The sequence below is a fragment of the Salmo trutta genome, chromosome 7, assembly GCF_901001165.1.
Source record: "Salmo trutta chromosome 7, fSalTru1.1, whole genome shotgun sequence".
Taxonomy (NCBI): domain Eukaryota; kingdom Metazoa; phylum Chordata; class Actinopteri; order Salmoniformes; family Salmonidae; genus Salmo; species Salmo trutta.
In genome coordinates, this window is record NC_042963.1 from 11634466 (window position 1) to 11643366 (window position 8901).

An 8901-nucleotide genomic window follows, 5' to 3' on the forward strand; every position below is an offset into this window, starting at 1 on the left:
ATAACCTCTCACTTAACGTCAACAAAACAAAGGAGATGATCGTGGACTTCAGGAAACAGCAGAGGGAGCACCCCCTTATCCACAGACGGGACAGCAGTGGAGAAGGTGAAACGTTTTAAGTTCCTCTGCGTACTCATCACGGACAAACTGAAATAGTCCACCCACACAGACAGTGTGGTGAAGAAGGCACAGCAGTGCCTCTTCAACCTCAGGAGGCTGAAGAAATGTGGCTTGTCACCTAAAACCCTCACTTTTACAGATGCACAATTGAGGACATCCTGTCGGGCTGTATCACCGCCTGATACGGCAACTGCACCGCGCACCACCACAAGGCTCTCCAGAGGGTGGTGCGGTCTGCACAACGCATCACCGGGGCCAAACTACCTGCCCTCCAGGAAACCTACAGCACCCGATGTCACAGGAAGGCCAAAAAGATCAACAAGAACGACAACCACCCAGGCCACTGCCTGTTCACCCCGCTACCATCCAGAAGGCGAGGTCAGCACAGGTGCATCGAAGCTGGGACCCAGAGACTGAAAAACAGCTTCTATCTCAAAGCCATCAGAATCTTAGCCTATGCCGCTCGGTCATTGCTCATCCATATATTTATATATTCTTATTCCATTCCTTTACTTAGATTTGTGTATATTAGGTATCTGTTGTGCAATTGTTAGATATTGCTGCACTGTCGGAGCTAGAAGCACAAGCATTTCTCTACACTCGCAATAACATCTGCTAACCATGTGTATATGACCAATAAAATTTGATTTGTTAAGATGTATACGGATCAAATGCACACTAACCCCTAAAAAAGTCCACTTACATGTTCAGTGACGCACTAACACACAGTTGGGGAAGTCCAAGGAAGGCTTGTCTATTCAGGAAAGGTCCAGTAATGAGTTGTAATGAAGGACAGGAGTTTACAGAGACCTTCTCAACCTGCCCTCCTGGAAACAACTGAAGGACAAGTAGGAATGGTGGTCTGTTACCCCCCAGCAGGTAGAGCCTGTGATTGGCTGGCCCTGGTCAGCTGACTGAGTTCCCTGGAAAACTAGTCCCTAACACATAGGTGTGAAGTGCCCTATGCCACTGAACAATAGGGTCCGGCTGAGGCGGGGGATGGTAGCCAACCTCAGCAGTGAAAGACTACAAAGTTTGTGTCTCTTCCAAATCAAATCAAATCCAATTTTATTGGTCACATATATATGGTTAGCAGATGTTAACGCGAGTGTAGCGAAATGCTTGTGCTTCTAGTTCCGGCAGTGCAGCAATATAACAAATAATCTAACAATACCACAACAACTATCTAGTACACAACTACCTAGAATAAGATTATGTACATATAAATATATGGGCCTGAGGCCAGAGAGAGGGTTTTTAGCACTGATGTTTGAATTATTGATGCGCAATCTGAGGATAGTCTGAAGACAGGAAGTACCAGAAGTTTCATCCTAATTCTGGCTCATCTGAGAGAGAGAATGTCATTCTATCCATTTGATCATTTCGGCAAATGTTCAGTTGAATGTCACTGGCAATAGGAAACAGATAGTGAGCACTGACATATACTGGCCAGTTCATCTCACAGATGAAGGCCACTACAGCCATTTCCTCCTGAAATGATTAATATTGAACAAAGTACATCATGTAATCTAAATTTGCTGGACAACTTGGCATTCTGACTGACCATCTTATGAAAAACCATATCATTAAGTCAACTTTTTTAATCTTGGAAGACAACCACCTTCGTTTTCAGTACAGTGCCTCTGGCAGAGTAAACAACAGACACAGCATCTGTCTGTGAAAGTCCAGGGTCCCCCTGTGCCCAGCCTTTTAATGAGCACAGTAGGTGGTGCTCCTTATGGACTGCCCTTGGTGCTTTATCCACACACACTCACACACACACACGCACACACACTCGCACCAGCACACACACACACACACACACACACACACACACACACACACACACACACACACACACACACACACACACACACACACACACACACACACACACACACACACACACACACACATGGTGTGTGCAACGCCAGGGTTGTGGGTTCGATTCCCACGGGGGGCCAGTACAAAAAATGCATGAAATTAAATGTATGTATTCACGACTATAAGTCGCTCTGGATAAGAGCGTCTGCTAAATGACTAAAATGTAAATGGAAAATGTCTTACCCAAACCTTAACCATAACCCTAATAGTAATTCTAACCTAAACCCTCTAGAAATAGCATTTGACCTTGTGGGGACCAACAAAATGTCCCCAGTTGATCAAATGTTTGTTTGTTTACTATTATTGTGGGGACTTCTGGTCCCCACAAGTATAGTTAAACACGTCCACACACACACACACACAGGCTGTATCACATCCGGCTGTGATTGGGAGTCCCGTAGGGCGGCGCACAATTGGCCCAGCGTCGTTAGGGTTTGGCCGGGGAAGGCCGTCATTCAGAATTTGTTCTTAACTGACTTGCCTAGTTAAATAAAGGTTAAATAAAATACTAAATAAAACACACACACAAACAAACACTCAGGAAGACAGACAGGAAGACAGACAGCAGAGAATAGAGGGCCATTGCACCATGTCTTCACTGCTGATTTGGGGAAGGTAAACAGTTCTGGACAGAAATTATAATAGCACGTTATTTATCACTCAACAAATCCACCCAAGGAACTCTCATCAATTAAGATGAACGAGGATTATGACAGGGTTGCTTCAATTACCTGTCATTTTATCATACAAACAGTTAAAAGATTACAGTGTTTTTAGGTACTATTGTGAAACATTCAAGGTACAGTGGAGTGTGGAAGCCTACAGTTGTATTTGACAGTATGCTGCCTGTTGCATCCTCCTGTGTGTAAAATCACTCCATCTTTGAGAGGAGCTGGAGCAGCATAGGCAGTCTGCAGTAACTCACCTGTCCTGTGTGACACTGCAGAGCCCCAGCAGCACCTCTGAGCTGCCTCTCCTCCCGCTGTCTATTGTAGAAGTACAGCAGCCACATCCTCTTCCACTTTGACCTAAATCAACACATCTGCCATAGAGGCGGGCTACCCACCACCCACCCTTCTTCCCCACAAGTCCCCCATCTGCCAGCCTCTATCCTACCTCCCCATCTCTGCTCTCTGCTCTCGCCTCATTTTCACTCTCACTCCATCACGCACACACAAAACCCGCAGATCAGCGCAGCGGTGTGTCTCTTCCTCCTGCCGGGGGTTGGAGCTTGTTGTTGCAGAGAGGCTGGGCGGACGCTACCATACCACTGTGAATGTGATGGGGTGGGCGTGATCAGGGATAGGGAGCTCCTCCTTTGATGAGTGGGGCGGATAGCAGGCACAGACCCTAATCTGTTCCTGAGCTGTATACTGGAGCTAGAGGAAGGCATCCTCTGTGTTACTTAACTACCGCAGGCTCCGGTCCTGGGTTTGACCCCTTTCATGGGATGTTTTGGTCTTTATCCAAAGGAGGAATAACTGTTTTGATGCCAACTCTGGTAAGATAACAGATTTCTGCATTCTAATCTCTTGATTTTGAAAATAGATTCTGACAAAAATAATTCATGGTGTTTTCATCCGTTAAAAAAAACAGAGGAAAAGGCTGAAGATGCTATCTCAAAGAGCCCTGCGCGTTTCAGCAAACTTTTTATATCTCAAAACAGAAATCCTCCCAGGGGTGTTTTTGAGAAACCTTAAAAGATAAGCAAATGCAGTTAACAGTGTATATAAAGGTAAATGAACGAGGAGGACCATGGATTTTTAACATGCGAGCATGAAACTCCAATTTCATCAAGATAGATTACGGGTGATATTACACAATCAATAGATACATTTCAGATGCACTTTGCCCTGAAATGTATTGATGCATCCATGTAGCATTGCCGATGAAAATGTATTTGATACCACTGTAAGGGTAAGAAAGCATGACCAGAATAGCAAGGATGTGAAAACAAAGTCTAAAGGGAGATACATCCATTGACCTTTTTTGTACTGTAATTTCACAAAGACACTCATGAAAGATGGATTGCCATAGATTCCAGTACGATTCATTTTCACGGTAGTGTGCATTAAAAATAGCTATGGATGAGAGCATTTCGATGTTACAGTCAAATAATGTACCAGGAGTTTGTTGATGTGTTCTATGCTACAGTACATAGAACACAGAAGTGATTTGATGCTGAGTCTAAATGAGTGTAGGTTCAGCTTCTCTACTTAGCTGGGCTGTACTTAGAGAGTATGTGTGTGAGAGTATGCGTGAAAGTGTGTGTGAGGGGGCAGGGTTCTTGCTGCACTGGAAAGGAACATGTAGTACTTATCCATAATAAATGTCTTGCCTAGGCAAGCCAAAAGCCAAGCGTGGCGGTGTGTTACTGTCTTTAGATCTCACAGCCAGAACCGGCCTGTTAGCACGCCATCCTCCCCCTAACGAGACAACAACCTGAGATCCCACTTCCATTCTATCTTATCCTGCTGTCATGAGGAGAGTGTTGACAGATGGGAGTGGAATGGGACACCCATCATAAGGACTCTCCATGCCAGGTCACAGAGGCCAGTGGGCCCAGAGTGGTCCTTAGGTAATTCAGTCAGGTTTTGTCTCTATTCCACATGAATCTTGATCACGATCAGACAGAAGATGGTATGTGGGTAACAGCTACATGAAATCCTCCAGAGCAATAGCTCCAACTTTTAGATGTTGACAGGGTCACTTAGATGATTATATCTCTAGGATGTTTGGTGTGCTTTGAGATAGGGCTTATATGGTTTGTACCAATACAGTACATAGTCTGGCCGGGGAAATGTGTGTTTGATCAAAATAGACAGGTTGATTGGAGACTCCATATTGAGCAATAGGACAAATCATCAATGCTTTGCTGCTGCAAGTTCTGTAGTTAACTTAGATGCCCAAGGGAAATCACACAATCCAAGGTCTACTTTCACTCTGACGATTTCTCCACTGTCGGTCTATACAGGGACAATATGTAGATTCTACAAAGTGAAAATACGAGGACTATGGTAAAATCAGGTATGAATACTGCAGGCATAAAGTCAAAACCACAAACAAATAGAACTAAATAGATCAATATGAAATATTCATAGAGGTAATTTCAGGTCAATCTATTTTGTTGATTGTTCATAAACAAATAGCTGAATTAAAAGCCAAATACTTACACAATGCTTTCTGAATGTACCAAGGACATTATGTGGTTAGTTCAATATACTGGGGGTTGAGAGCCAGGACCTGTAGTTTGTTTTTAAAGTGGGCCCTCCCACAGTAAGTGTCTGATAGAGGGAGTAAATTGACTGATATGTTATGCTAATGCTTGTACACATACAAAAATCACTTCCTGCAATCTACGCAGAAGATTGCATGTGTAACAAGAAAAGAAGTGCAAGTAGGTCCATATCCATTTTCAATGAAAAGCGGACAAGAAAAAAGTACACTAATGATATTATACATTAGAGCTCTATCCTCTAAATCATCAAAACATTTCAAAATGGTTGAAACTGTACTCGAATGCTAATTGCTTAAGAGTCTATTGATGCTATTTAGCTGTACAGCCGAGAGGTTTGGCGGCTGAAAATACTCTTGTACAGACTGTCCCTAAGTATGAATCTTTAATATGCTGCACTTTAAAGCATCTCTCTCTCTCTCTCTCTCTCTCTCTCTCTCTCTCTCTCTCTCTCTCTTACTCTCCCCTGCTCTGGCACTCTCCCACGTTTTCTCTTCCTTTTCATGACCCTCTCTCTCTCCGTAGTCTCATTGAACACCTCAAGGTGTGTTTTGAGGCTTTGTTGTTACATTTTATCTGTTGACACCATTCCCAATGTTTCTCCTAATTTAAGTACATTTTCATAATTACAACAAAATGGTCTTCCAGAACAATACCAGTAATAAAAATAACATAACAATGTGCTTCCTGAGAACCATCTCAGAGAAAGGGTCTCCTGCTCTAGGATGGATGGTTACTGGAGGCAGTCAATAGAATGTCAAGTCAGACGCCAGTGGGTGCTTTAATATTTAACCACGAGTTACAGAAGCACAGCGGCACTTCTCCTAACGACACAGTAGATCTCCCACTTCACCGTAAACCGACGGCTCGGCTGGCATCACTGGACCTCTTCCAGCAGACCCTCTGCTCTCACCTCCGCTCTCCCTCTCCGGGTCACAAAGGCTGTTCAGACCCATGCCATCATATTTCTCATAGCACATGTCTCGCAGCTCAGGCTTCCCAAATCATTCGTTGGATTTTAATTGTCGACAATTTGAATGTTAGCTGCCAAGGCATATTGGTCATAGGAGACATGTTCTCTGTGTGCCTGAACATGCACACAGTGATTAGTCTCTCCCTACAGCCGCTGCTATGGGACAACATATTAATAGTCATGACGACTAGGCTATTATCTCAGATTGTAATAATACGATAGTAATAATAAGTCATACCATTTGACTTATTCCACATTTTGTTGTGTTACAGCCTGCATTCAAATGAGATATTTCTGTATTTCATTTGTAAAAAATTCTAAAACCATGTTTTCAGTTTGTCACTATGGGTTATTGTGTGTAGATGGGTGAGAAAAAAAAACGATTTAATCTGTTTTGAATTGAGGCTGTAACCCAACAAAATGTGCAATATAAAATAAAAACCACACAGGAACTATGATGTGAGTTAAAGAAACACGATAATGTGAGTCTACACAGGTCAGTGCCACTACCTTGTTCAATGTGCAGGGGTACTGGAGTGGTTGTATACACAGGTCAGTGCCACTACCTTGTTCAATGTGCAGGGGTACTGGAGTGGTTGTATACACAGGTCAGTGCCACTACCTTGTTCAATGTGCAGGGGTACTGGAGTGGTTGAGGCGGGTTTATACATAAAAAGTGACTGGTTGGCTACATTGTTTACATGTACTGTATATCCTGTCTCCTGTGCTGAAGCATTGTTCAAACAGCAACGTCATTGGGAGACTTGTTGAATGAGACTGATGAGACTGCCCGGAAATGAACAGTGGTTTCAATGAGCAGCAGGCTATGAGATCCATCCAGTAAATTCCAGTTTATCTGTAAAACGGGGCTCATAGCAATCTCTCTTCCTACTGGTACTGTGTTTTATGTCTTAGAACTGTTTTATAACTAGGGGCCAGAGAGGGAATCGATAACAAAACATTCTTGAAGCTAATGTGTGATCTGCTTTATGTGCCTTGAAGCAAAGCTGTACACACTGCAGGGCCAAGTGCTAGATGTTGGCCTCCCCCTCTCCGTTTAATGGACCTCTCATTTTTATTTATCGCTCTCTATTTGCCAGCACACTGCCATCCCTCAGTCTGGCCCCCGACTGGCACGACAGGCCTTTAAAGAGATGCTATATTCTCCTACCTACAGATGTAGGATCTTAATTTGAGCCAGTTTGCTACAGCAGGAAAATAATCCTATAAGGATAATGTGAATTATTTTGTAGATTATAGTTAATGTACTTTTTCGTAGGGGTTGATACATTTTACATCAGGGCAAATCAAATCTGACATTTTTTAAGTGAAACCTTGAATACACTACAAGTTTCCATTTCCTCCTGTGCAGGAAAATGTACATAACTAAACAAATGAAGAACCTAAATCTGTAGGGATGGCTTGGTTAATACACTATATATACAAAAATATGTGGACACCAGCTCAAATTAGTGGATTCGGCTATTTAAACCACACTCTTTGATGACAGGTGTATAAAATTGAGCACACAGCCATGCAATCTCCATAGACAAACATTGCCATTAGAATGGCCCACACTGGAGAGCTCAGTGACTTTCAACATTGCACCATCATAGGATGCCAGGTTTCCAACAAGTCAGTTCGTCAAATTTATGCCCTGCTAGACCCAGTCAACTGTAAGTGCTGTTATTGTGAAGTGAGCAACAACAGCTCAGCCGCAAAGTGGTAGGCCACACAAGCTCACAGAACGGGACCGCTGAGTGCTGAAGCACGTAGAGCGTAAAAATCATCTGTCCTCAGTTGCAACACTCAATACCGAGTTCCAAATTGCCTCTGGAAGCAACACCAGCACCAGAACTGTTCGTAGTGAACTTCATGAAATGGGTTTTCATGGCCGAGCAGCTGCACACAAGCCTAAGATCACCATGCGCAATGCCAAGTGTCAGCTGGAGTTGTGGAAAGCTTGCCGCCATTGGACTCTGGAGCAATGGAAACGTGTTCTCTGGAGTGATGAATCCTGCTTCACCATCTGGCAGACGGACGGACGAATCTGGGTTTGGTTGATGCCAGGAGAACGCCACCTGCTCACTTTAATGCTTCCGAAGTTCATTTGAAACGTCTCGCTCTACTGTTAATGACGTCTTGTAATTTTTCACAAGTTGAAAGAGTTCTCTTCACGTCAGGCTGTCTTGTCCTGTCGTCTCTTCTAATCCCCTCTTCTTACTAATTGGGGTCTCACTGTGCTATCCATCACAGATACCCATCTCTTTATTTTGGTCTTAATTAGGGCTAAATCAAACATTTGGTGTATCAGATTGAGATCTGATGCTCAAGTAATTCTTGTTGTAAAGGGAAGATTACCTGCTTTTCAGTGTTGTTACATCATTGTGCGCTTCTTGCGAATATCAAGTCCCTGCAGCAATGTTCCAACATCTAGTGGCAAGCCTTCCCAAAAGAGTGGAGGCTGTTATAGCAGCAAAGGAGGGACCAACTCCATCTTAATGCCCATGATTTTGGAATGAGATGTTTGACAAGCAGTTTTGGTCGTGTAGTGTATCTCTGATATTTACTATACCACCTAAACAGTGACATCTTCAAGGGATGTATCAGAATGTGTCTGTATATTACTTGTATGTGAGATGTTGATGAAATACAAGTAACTGCCAAAATAAAGGAAACACCAACATAA

The 8901-nt window shown here is 43.3% G+C and overlaps 1 protein-coding gene across 2 annotated transcripts in view; it reads left to right on the top strand.

Annotated features, from left to right (window-relative positions):
- Nucleotides 1-8901, top strand: part of sv2bb (synaptic vesicle glycoprotein 2Bb) — a 41334-nt gene that overhangs the window by 10500 nt on the left and 21933 nt on the right. The window contains exon 1 of one of the 2 annotated variants that reach the window (XM_029757978.1): nt 3244-3505. The exons of the other annotated variant lie outside the window; for it this stretch is intronic. The gene's annotated coding sequence lies outside the window, so the exon portion shown is untranslated. Of the gene's footprint in view, nt 1-3243; nt 3506-8901 lie in introns of those variants that run through there. 2 annotated transcript variants of the gene reach the window in all.